The following is a 12934-nucleotide window of genomic DNA, read 5'->3' on the forward strand; positions in this document are numbered from 1 at the left end:
CTCTTCTATCACTGTTACCTGGTAAGGGTCACAGATTGATGAACAATACTTAAGAATCCGTCGAACAAGCGCCTTGTAAGCCACTTCTTTCGTGGATGATTTACATTTCCTTAAACTTCTTCTTATGAATCTCAGTCTGGCATCTGCTTTTCCTACTTTTTGTTTTATGTGGTTATTCCAACCAAGGTTGCTCTGAATAATTACTCCTGCATATTTTACGGCACATAGTGTTTCCAGCAATTTGCCATCAATAGTGTAGTTGTACAGAAGTAGATTTCTTCTCCCATATATGCGTGACATGTTACATTTGTTTACGGTCAGAGTCAACTGCCAGAGCCTGCAATATTCATCAAACCTCTGCAGGTCATTCTTCATACCTATACTGTCTTCTGGCGTTGCTGCTTTGGTATAGAGAACCGTGTCACCTGCGAGCAGTCTTAACAAGCTTCCGACGCTCTCTATTAGATCATTTATACGCATTGTAAACAGTAACAGTCCTATCACACTTCCTTGGGGTACTCCGGAAATTATTCTTTACATCTGTCGACTTTTTTCCATTATGAGTGACGTGTTGAGGTCTATGTGTAAGGAAGTCCTGCACCCAGGCGCAAATCTGGTCTGATTTTCTTTGTTTGTTTGTTAAACGGCAGTGCGGAACGGTTTCAAATGACCTCCTGAAATCAGTGAACACAGCATCAATTTTTCCCATTTGTACTCCAGATTTCCGTCCTCAGTATTATATCTTTGATGCTGCCTACTCAGATACTCTGCAATTTGTATCTTGTCACTCTTGCTAAGTATAATTATTTTCATGCCTTTCTTTTCCTACCATTCTTTGTAAAACCCTTGGTTATAGTTGCTATCCCAGCCGTATGATTACCCGTACCTTCCTCTATGTTAACTGATTCGATAAGATTATGTCTGTTTGTTGCTAAGGGTCTAAGACGTTACCTTCACTAGTTGGTTTTCTAGTTATCTGCTCGAAGAATTTTCGGACAAGGTAATTACAATAATGTTACATGAATCCCTGTCTCTGGCATCAATTATGATAGCATGACTCTTCGAATCTATACCTGGTAAACTGAAATTGCCACCTATTACAAAGGCATGATCAGGAAAATTACTAACGATATTCTGTAAGTTCCCTCTTGAGAGAGGAAACGCATACAATAATATTTAATGTTCGAAGTACCTTCACTGCCTTCGTAATGAAAATGAGCTCTCTGTTAACTGCCTTACTTTTAGTCTAACGTTCCTAGCGCCCGACTTTGCTAGTGAGACCACGTGAAGAACTATACGGTAGAGGAGGAGTCCTGCTAATAAGAACTGTATGGTCTGTAAACAAAGAGACAGATTTTCTATCAATATATTTTCTTTTTCTAGAAGTTCATAGCTCTTTCCGGGATGGATAGCTATCATTTCACATAGCAGTTAGAAATTTAACTTCAGATAATTACAGGAGTACTCTGTATGGGTGTAACGCAAAGGTGGGCAACATATCAATTTAAATACACAGGAAACGTCAGCCTCAGGACAACCTTCTGAAAATTTTAGCATACGTCGATGTCATTATTAACTTTTCTTTTTCGAGTAGACCGCACAGTTCCTGATGGATTAGACTATATCACTGTTTCATTTTTCCTCATGCTAAGCGAGATCTAAAGTGTCAAACAGCGGAAGAAATATAAATTTCTTCGTGAGTTTCATTCGTTACAAAATTAATACATGAAATTAGTGCATGCGTTTCTGAAACTTGAAAACGTCTCTTGCCATTGTGGGCCACCTGCAGCTGCCGAAAATTAAAAACGGTTTCTTCTTCATCTAATCTGGCATTTCCCATAATGTGCTCCGCACACATAATAAATAAATAAGACGCCAATATGCAGCCTTGCCGTACTCCTTTCTGAATCTGGACCTAGTTAGTCGCTCCATAAACGGTTCTCACCGTGTCTTCTGGATCAGAGTAGAAATTATGTATGAGAAAAATGAAGTGATCTGGTGCTCCCATGTATCTGACTACTTCCCAAAACTTCTTGTGGTCGACAGAATCAAAGGTTTTGGCATAGCCAATACAGCACAGATACACCTCGTTTCGGGATTCTCTTGTCTTCACCATAATCCATCGATGTTGGAAATTTGATCTCTAGCCCCGCTTCCTTCAGGAGACCAAACTTGTTCTTAAGCTAGCTCTTGGTCGTAATGAACATCGTTCTTGAGTTGAATACAATCGGCACAATGAAGTTACCCAAATATTAGTTGAGTTATCTGACCTCTGCAGGGAACTGATGCTTATTTTTCTATTCTCTACTTGAACAAAAAAATCTCAAGCGCAATTAATGGTGTTCGTACTGATACAAAAAATCAAATTACTAAGCTACTGCGATAATATTTCTCCCCATTTCAGTAATCAGTATTACATTGCTTGATGAAAGCAGCTTGGCAGTCTCTGAGCTATTAAGCGACGAGGAACCCCTTCTATGTAGCGGCGTCCTCTCAAGATTATCTAGCCTTTCTTAACGCTCTCGTGCTCACAGTACGAACCAGTGACGAATTGTGAGGATCAGTTTTGAATATTCTCCACCATTAATCGGAACTGGCAAGGCTACCAACCTAGAAAACTCTCTTAGAATTCTTCCACTGAATCTCATTCCGATATTTCCAGCTTCGCAACAATTATTAAGTGATCGTTTCATTTTCAATGGACAAAGGTGGATACCATTACCTATTTCATAATTGTGATAGATTTCAGTGAATGCTTGCGTATGGTGTTCTCAAACAACATCAGGTTCAGTTGTATATATAAATTTTGTGTTGGCTGTTAGCCTACATTATTCAAAGTTTTACACTGGAACAGATCTTCAAAAATCTTTTCTGATATAGTAACGTCTACCCTCACAAAAACTATAAAATAGCTTTCACTTAAAACAAAGTTCTTCATCGCCAAATACACTAACGGCCAAAAATTGCAACACCAAAAAGTAATTAATATAGAGTAATGAAATTCCGGCAGTACACTTGTCTAGGGTAATATATTTATGTGATTAACATCAAAAGATTATAGGCTAATGGAAGCGCGAGATAAGCGAAATCCTGGTGCATTGAAAACCGGTGTAGCCGCTAGAATGTTGAATGCAAACGTGAAAACGTACTGGTGCCGGATGTCAGTTGGTGGGATGGAGTTTCATACCTGTTGCACTTGGTAGGTCAATAGATAGACGGTTAATGTTACTTGTGGATGTCGCTGGAGCTGTCGTTCGATGATGTCCCATATGTGCTCGAGTACAGACAGATCTGGTGATTGAGCAGTCCGAGGCAACATGTCGACACTCTGTAGAGTACGATGTGTTACAACAGCAGTATGTGCGCGAGGGTTATCCTGATGGAAGGATGTTCATGAATGGCAGCAAACGGGTAGGATCACCAGATTGACGTAAAAATTTGGATTCAGGGTGCTTGGTATAACCGCGAGGACTCTCCTACAGTCATACGAAATCGCACCCGAGACCATAATTCCATGTGTAGGTCCAGTGTGTCTATGACATACACAGGTTGGTTGCAGGCACTCAACTGGCCTCCTCCGAACCAACACACGGCCATCGCTGGCACCGAGGCAGTACCAGCTTGACACAACTAAAGCAGCAAATGACGGTGGTTTGGGATAAATGAATAGCACAGTTCAGGGCCCTCAGAGCTGTCCTCGAAGTACCCTATTCGTAACAATTTGTTGTGGCACTGTGCTGCCAACTGCTGTTCGTATTGCTGCTGCACATGCAGTACGATACACCAGAGCCATACGCCAAGCACAGTGGTCTTACCTCTCGGTAGTGCCACGTGGCCGTGCGAAGCCCGGTCTTCTTGCGACCATACATTCCTGTGACCACAGCTACCAGCAATCATGTACAGTCGCTACATTCCTACCATGTCTTTCTGCAGTATCGCAGAAGAAACATCCAGCTTCTTGTAGCCCAATTGCAAGACCTCGTTCAAATTCAGCGAGGTGTTGATGATGTCGTTTTGTGGCCTTAAATGCATTCTTGACTAAGATCAGCTCATCACGTCCAATCTTAGAGCAAACTAATGCTCACTATCGTTACAGCATCTATTTAAAGCAAATCTGATTTACGTCCTCATAGTGGCACTGCTTGCGTCACTCTCATCTGACAGTCATATTTCAGATTTAGGAACACGGCTACCAACTTTCGTTTATGTCGCACAAGTCCTTCTTGAAGCTGCGATTTTTTTTTTTTCAGTGCAATTCGTGTTGCTGACACAAAAATTGCAACATACTTCTGTAATCCACTCAACACAATGGCTACTGTCGTTTTAATCCTTGAATCGAACAAAATTTGTGCTGTTGATTGTGTTAGACAGTGAAAACTGTTCAACTGCGTCTAACTGGACAGTCCTGTTGTGTACGGAAACACATGTAACTCCGATTACAGCAGACTGTTTATCAATTCTAAAAGTGTACTATCCGTTTACGCAATTGTTCACTATAGTCATTCAGGGGTTTCTGCTACATGCAGAGCCATTGTCCACCAATATGGTTGAAGGTCCGAAGATGATTATGTAGTGATCGAAACCGGTCACCTCTTAATAACCATGCCTTGCGATCTAGACTGTTTTCTAATTAATTTCAAATATTACATTGTGATCGATGGTTTCCTCCAACAATGTTTTAAAAATAATTAATGTATTTTCTTTCTGCATGATCCGATGCCATACGGTAGTGCTGGCGATGGTGATAAAACAAAACTATGATGAATCGGTTTACATTTAGTGAGATCGCAAAATCATCTAGACTGAGGTGACAAAACTCATGGAATATCTCCTAATGTCGTGTCGCACAACCTTTCTCTTGGCGTAGTGCAGCGACTCGATGTGTCATGGACTCAACAAACCATTGGAAGCCCCTGCAGAAATATTGAGCCATGCTCGCTCCATAGGCGTAAATAGCTGCGAAAGTGCAGCCAGTGCTGGATTTTGGGCACGAACTGACCCCTCGATTATGGCCTATAAATGTTAGGTGGGATTCATGTCGGGCGATCTGGGTGGCGAACTTATTTGCTCGAATTGTTCAGAATGGGTTCTGAGCACTATGGGACTTAACGTCTGAGGTCATCAGTCCCCTATTACTTAGAACTACTTAAACCTAACTAACCTAAGGACATCACACACATACATGCCCGAGGCAGGATTCGAAACTGCGACCGTAGCGGTCGCGCGGTTCCAGACTGTAGATCCTAGAACCGCTCGGCCACACCGGCCGGCTGTTCAGAATGTTCTACAAACCAATCACGAACAACTGTAGCTCGGTGAGATGCCTCGCTGTCATCCATAAAAATACCATTGTTGTTTGGGAACATGAAGTCCATGAATGGCTGAAAAATGTCTCCAACTAACTGAACATAACCATTTCCAGTCGGTGATTCCTGTAAACGCAGCACACCCCATTATGGTGCCGCCAATGGCTTGCACACTGCCCTTTTGACAACGTGGATCCATAGCTTCGTGAGGTGTGTGCCACACTCGAACCCTATGACCAGCTCTTCCAACTGAAAGCGGAATTCATCCCACCTGACCACCGTTTTCCAGCAGTCTAGGGTCCTACCGATGTAATAACGAAGCCAGGAGGGGCGCTGCAGGCGATATCGTGCTGTTAGTAATATGTTCGTCGTACGTCCCACACTGATTTCTGCTGTTATTTCGCGTCGTGTTGCTTGTCTGTTAGCACTGACAACTGTATGCAAATTCCGCTGCTCTCAGTCGTTACGTGAGTCGGCCACTGCGTTATCCGTGGTGAGAGGAAGTGTCTTACATTTGACATTCTCGGCGCATTCTCCACACAGTGGGTCTCGGGATATTGATTTACCTAACGATTTTCGAAATTTAATGTCCCACGTTTCTACCACCAACTACCATCCAGCGTTCACTGTCTGTTAATTCCCGTCTTGCGGCCATTATCAAGTCGGAGGCTTTTTCAAATGAAGCACCTGAGTAGAAAAGATAGCTCCGTCAATGCACTGCTTTTTAACATCTTGTGTACGCGGCACTAACGCCATTTGTCTAAGAGTATATTGCTATATCATGACTTTCGTCACCTCAGTGTATCTTACGGTGCTGCTGATTCCAATGCGCTTTCAGCAAGACGTATTTATCGAGAACGTTTCCCACAGTGTATTTAACTTCTCACACACCGTTTGCTATTGTGGATCGTTGAAGGCGTGAAACAGTGAACTAACACATAAGTAAACACTGAATTAATAAAAACAAAATTATATTGTTGCCGGTCCGGGTGGCCGAGCGGTTCTAGGCGCTACAGTCTGGAACCGCGCCAGCGCTGCGGTCGCAGGTTCGAATTCTGCCTCGGGCATGGATGTGTGTGATGTCCTTAGGTTACTTAGGTTTAAGAAGTTCTAGGGGACTGACGATCTCAGAAGTTAAGTTCCATAGTGCTCAGAGCCATTTTAACCATTTTGAACCCAAAAAATTTTTGAGGGAAGGTAACACAGTGACCACATATGCTGTGTTGTGAAATCAAGGTCAGATGAGATCCACATCTACACAGATACTCCGCAAGCCACTGTAAGGTGAAGAACGTATGAAATGATTTCTTCTTTGTTGCTATCTGCGAGCACTACCGTATCATTTTGGATAATACAATAATAAAAACAGTGTAGCCTATAGGAGCGATGTGTAGCGCTGCCCCCTACTGTCGATGCTAGTATCGAAGGGTCCAACCGCTGCGTATATGGCGAGATATGTCGTCTGATGATGTCACAATTTCAACGTTTGTCATCCTTTTCGGATATTTTCCGACATTTGTGGCCCCATTTGCCTTTATTAAACTATCTGTCTCAGTGTCGTCTACACTGCTTCTGGCGTTTTTAAACGTCAATAAGAATCATCCTGCATATGAAGAAAACTGAAGAATTACTAGACGGAAATCTTTAAAGAGGAAATTACTTTTACGCCTCTAGATAGCACAATGCTGCATGGAAAAAGTACAATAAATGTACATTCTGCCCACTGATTAGTGTGAGAAAAGAACCCAACGGTGCAAATATGGGTATCGAATAGTAAATTACTACTCTCGCCATTGCGTGATTGGGGTTCAGAAACAATTCAGCATTTAAAATGGTTCAAATGGCTCTGAGCACTATGGGACTCAACATCTGAGGTCATCAGTCCCCTATAACTTAGAACTACTTAAACCTAACTAACCTAAGGACATCACACATACCCATGCCCGAGGCAGGATTCGAACCTGCGACCGTAGGGAGTGCGCGGTTCCAGACTGAAGCGCCTAGAACAGCTCGGCCACTACGACCGGCAATTCAGCATTTAGTTTCAGGTAATACATACTTTATGCAAACGATTCTTATAGCGTATTGTCCGAAATTTATTAAGTGGTAAGCGCATGTACCAAAGGAGTTCTGTTAGTTGAGAAAGAAAACCTACTTCAGAGATGTAGCATCTTGTCGTGAATAATGTACAAATGAACTTGGAAATTAGCAATTCGGACACGATCACCGGAAAGTAGTGCAGACAGCTTTTAACGTAAACTGCACCACCGGGTGCCACAAGCCTTGATTCCTCGTGTTTCCGGCGGACTGCGTGGGTCTTCTTGGACTTCGTGCCGGGTCAATAACTTACCCCATGTAGGAACCTACGAACATTGCTGCTGTAATGGCTACCCGGCGGTGCTGTGGTCCGGGTGGAGTTCAGGGACTATTAAGCGAAGCATCCACGTTTGCCGCGCTCGCAGTCACCGCTAGAGGCATTCCCGTGACACGTGGCTCCCGGAAGCATTGCTAACAAGAAAGTGTAGCGTCAGCGAACATCGGTACTTCTGTCATTTCGCATAGACGATGGTCGTACAGTGGCCATGTAGGTGACGTTGAGCGCAGTGGCGTGTGATTATGCAGCGGTCGGGATAGTAGACTTCAGCAGTATTTTATTTATTTATTGCTGTTTCATCAAGACCAGCCCTCTTGCTTTCCTACTGCATGTCGTTTAATTCGCAATATTGTACTACAGTACAGTCCACTGTTGCACAGATTTCGGTCATAAATTATTTACTCGCAAAAGATAATATTTCACACGACATATTGTGTATGATAAAATAAAACAAAATTAAATATAGGAGAAAGTACCGTAAACTATAGCCTCTATAAGTACGAAAAGTTTATTTCAATTCTATTGATTGATTGGTTGATTTGGGGAGGGGACCAAGCTGTAAGGTCATCGATTCTTCAATTCTATTGTCTCATAAGCTCCGTTCCTTTTGCTCGCGCGTTCCATCTATAGTGCATGCAAACCCTGCACACGCCGTGGCCCCCAGAATAACGCAGTTGCTTTATCGCTCCTACGACGTAGAGTTCGACAGCCTAAGCGCCAGTGGACATGTCAGTGTATGTTTGTGTCTGGCGTTGTATGGAATATTGTCAACCTATGTTTGGCTCACATGGCTCTGAGCACTATGGGACTTAACATCTGTGGTCATCAGTCCCCTAGAACTTAGAACTACGTAAACCTAAATAACCTAAGGACATCACACACATCCATGCCCGAGGCAGGATTCGAACCTGCGACCGTAGCAGTCACGCGGTTCCGGACTGCGCGCAACCTATGTTTGTAAGTCATAGAAAGCAAGAAGGAACATTTTCAACTTCTTGCACTGTTTGCTATCGTAAGGAGTAAACCGCCTCACAGTGCCAGCAGAAGCTTTGTGGTGTATACGGGGTTGGTGCAGTAACGGCTCGAGTGTGTCAAAAGTGGTTTAGTCGATTTAGAGCTGCGAATTTTGCCATAACAGACGACTCTCAATCTGGGCGGCCAACGGTTACGGACGTGGAACGGCTTAATGACATGATAGTCAACAGTCTACGAACGACAACGCGGGTGTTGGCATTGGAGTTCAATGCCACTCGTGCTACTGTAGCCAAGAACTTGAAGAAGATGGGTTACGTACGTATTCGCGATGCATGGGTTCCTCATGAACTGAGTGAAGCGAATTTGATTCATCACGTGTCCATCTGTGGCTTCTTATTGAAATACAACCAGAATGCCCCTTTTCTTGAATGGCCGGGAACTGGACGTGAAAAGTGGATCGTGTGCAACACATGCCAGCAAGAGTAAATCGTGGCGCAAGACAGGGCAGCCACCATTATCAGTTCTCAAACCAGGGCTGCATCCGAGAAAGGTTCTGCTATGCATCTACAGCTACATCTACGTCGACATAGATTATGCATCTGGTGGGATTGCAAAGGCATCCTGTACTACGAAATTTTTCCAAATGCGACTATCGCTTCCGAGGCGTACTGTTAGCAGTTACATCGTCTCGAGGTAGCCACTGATGATAAACGACCGGATTTGGGACAGGATGTCGTCTTTCACCACGACAAAGCCGCACCACATACCTCTATGGTGACCCGTCGAAAGCTACCTTCTTCTGAGTGGAATGTGTTACCCCAACCGCGGTATTCACCAGACATTGCCCCTTCCGACTTTCATCTAGTCCGCTCCCTGTAGAATTTTCTGAATGCCAAACGCCACCACCTCCTTCGAGGACTGCAGACGTTCTCGAAGAGTTCATCAACCTGAAAAGCCCCACGTTTTGGAAGAATAGTATTTATAAGCATCCAGAGAAATGGCAATGTAGTTTGGACAGTAATGTAGTATAATGCAGGAAATAGATAGTTTGTTTACAAAACTCATCCACTTTATTTAGTTACATTTTGCACGACCTTGTGTGAGAAGTATGTAAGCTGGCAGTCCGACAACCACACTGTCGTAGCTGTGCTGCGTGGAGCTGCGTTCCCAGGCGTTCTTTGTAATTGCGCTGTAACGAAAAGCGAACGACCTTACAAGGCAATCCAATATCTACGTTCATGGCTGCATAGCTTTCTAAGAAGGACCATTCGGTTCTGGTGCACACTAACGCAAGTGATTTATCTAATTTCGATTGTTACATGCCTTGGCAGTACTTGAGTTTCGGTGAGTCCATGTGGGTTCCTGTCACTCTAATTCTAGTGCTAAATTCTACGTAGTTCTTATAATAACACTGTGCTAATGAACAAAAATGTACTGTTAATATATACAGTGGCAAAATAAATGTTGCGTATACTGGACATAATAGAAAACATAACTGTTTTGTTCTGTCAGATACAATCACAAGAAAACGAAAACAAAGAAGATAATCACACTTCCGCTTGATAAACAAGAAAACAAAAACAAAACATTGCAAAAAGTTCCACTGCAGACAATACAGTTTCTTCTCGCTGTCATCTTGCATAACACGTTGTTTATGAGCCAGTTGGCCCTCGTCGTAACTGGAAACACTTTTGAATGTAGGTAGCATACTCCTTAGCAAATTGTCCGGATTAATCTGTGGGATGTTGCTCCATTCTTCCGCAGGTCTCTGGTGGAACAGGACGATTGCCAACAGCTGGCTTTAGCATGGCCCATGCATTTTCAGTGCAATTGGGATCTGGAGAACATGGCGGCCACTACAGCCGACTGCTTGTATGCTCCACTAGAAAGGTGTTCATAAGATTGTGACTATGGGGACATGCAATGACGTTCATCAGCGTGAATACCACTCCAATATGTTCACCGAGTGGAGGCACAATGCGTGCATGGATGTCGTCCCTACACATCACTCATTTTCCCATGGGGTGCCCTGCGGCCATACATGATAGCATCCCAAAGATGACTGCACCACCTTGATAAGGATGTCGGCCTACGATACAGTTGGGGTGCAAACGTTGTCCTCGTTGCCTTCATACACAAATTGTCAGGGGAAGACTGATGCGGGTCCCATCGGAAAAGAGCATTGTGTACCACTGCTGCCTAGCCCACAAAGAGTGATTTCGTGCCCATGCGACTCGAGACCTTCCCTGAACCTCAGCCTTGAGAGGTCTTCTGGCGCGTAATTCGTTCTAATGGAGCCTATTTCGTATCATTTGTGTTGACACCTGCCGGACGGGGTGGCCGAGCGTTTCTAGGCGCCACAGTCTGGCACCGCGCGACCGCTAAGGTCGCAGGTTCGAATCCTGCCTCGGGCATGGAAGTGTGTGATGTCCTTAGGCTAGTTAGGTTTAAGTAGTTCTAGGTTCTAGGGGACTGATGATCTTAGAAGTTAAGTCCCATAGTGCTCAGCGCCATTTGAACCATTTGTTGACACCTGCACTCCTGTAACTGTTTGGAACTGCCACCGTAGACGTGTCGCATTGCGTTGACGGAGTATACTTGCTGTTATACGCAGATATCGGTCACGCACACCTGTTATTTTTTCTTCCACGGCCACTGTTGTGACGGTCCTCAACTGGTCCCGCCGCTAGAAACTTGTTCCAGATTCTAGCGACCTTCACTTGCAACTTTGTACTGTCTTATCTCCTACCCCATTTCAGTGACTACACGGAGCCTCTGATCGTACCTTATTGTTGTCCAAACCATCCTCAGGCAGCACCTTTCTCGTGATGATACACAGAACAAGTATTGCAATGAGAATGAAATTTTCGCTCTGCAGCGGAGCGTGCGCTGATATGAAACTTCCTGGCAGATGAAAACTGTGTTCCGGACCGGGACTCAAACTCGGGACCTTTGCCTTTCGCGGGCAAGTGTTCTACCGACTGAGCTACCTAAGCTCGACTCCCATCGTAACAGTACTGGCAGAATTGAAGCTGTGAGGACGGGTTGTGAGTCGTGCTTGGATAGCTCAAACGGTAGAGCACTTGCCAGCAAAAGGAAAAGGTCCAGACATCGATTCTCGGTCCGGCACACAGTTTTAATCTGCCAGAAAGTTTCAAGTACTGCAGTATTTACAGGTGACACAGCTGCCGCAGACAGCACATAGTGCGTCCTCACTGTAGAATAATGGACTGCTCTGTTAGAATTACATTACTGATGTCATAATTCGTTTCTGGACCACAAAGTTCAATTTTAAATTTTCGACTTTATGCAATATTTATTTTCACCACTGTAAATTTATATTGACATACAGTGCGTTAGGGGTCTAAGTGCAGATATTGTTATCACTGGTACCTTAATATAAATCCACTTTAATGTGTTAGTTGTTTCTTCATGCGTCTAACAGTTTTCCCGCAAACACGTCACATAATTTACTACCTGGTGTTTCCTGCACGGTCGTAACTGCACCACTAATAAGGAAACATTCGCGACTGTAAATGAACGATCTGCATGAAACTTGACGGGTGTGTAGAGGGGGCAAAATAATGCAACAATAATTTTCATGTTGTTGCCCAATTTCATTTTTAAGGAGTAAAACACACCCCAAAATGTAATTTCACATACTAGGTTTAGAGGGACTATCTTCCAAACGATGATGCACAAAAAATGTTTTTCATATAAAGCTGATATGTAATTAACATTCTTGAAAACCGTAAAATTAATTTTTGTAACATTCTGAAATATTTCAAAATACCTCGCCACCATTAAATCTTTTTGAAAAATGAAAACTTTTATTACAATATAAATTAAAGATGTTTTCAAGTCACACACACACAAATTCATGTGTAAAAAAGCTGGTTTCTGATGTACTAAATACTATTTTTGGAAAATAAGCTATAGGTCAACACAATGTACTGTCAGAGTATTTTTAACACACCTGATTAAAATATTTAACGTTCATTATTATTCTGCCTTCTTATTTTATTTATGTTTTTTTCACGTTTTAAATTGTTATTCCGTGTTTTAAATTTATGTATTTTGTTTCGTCTTTTAGTTTATTGTTTGACATACGTGAATTTTATTAATTGAAAATAGTAAGTAATTCGTTATTGTGATACAGAATCACTAAAATGAAGATAATCTGTAAAGTAATGCTTAATACGCGAAGCTTTTTTTCTACACCATCCAAATAAAATGAAAGAACTTTCTTCACATAGTATACACGATGTAGATCACAATG

Source organism: Schistocerca piceifrons, chromosome X (assembly GCF_021461385.2).
Source record: "Schistocerca piceifrons isolate TAMUIC-IGC-003096 chromosome X, iqSchPice1.1, whole genome shotgun sequence".
Taxonomy (NCBI): domain Eukaryota; kingdom Metazoa; phylum Arthropoda; class Insecta; order Orthoptera; family Acrididae; genus Schistocerca; species Schistocerca piceifrons.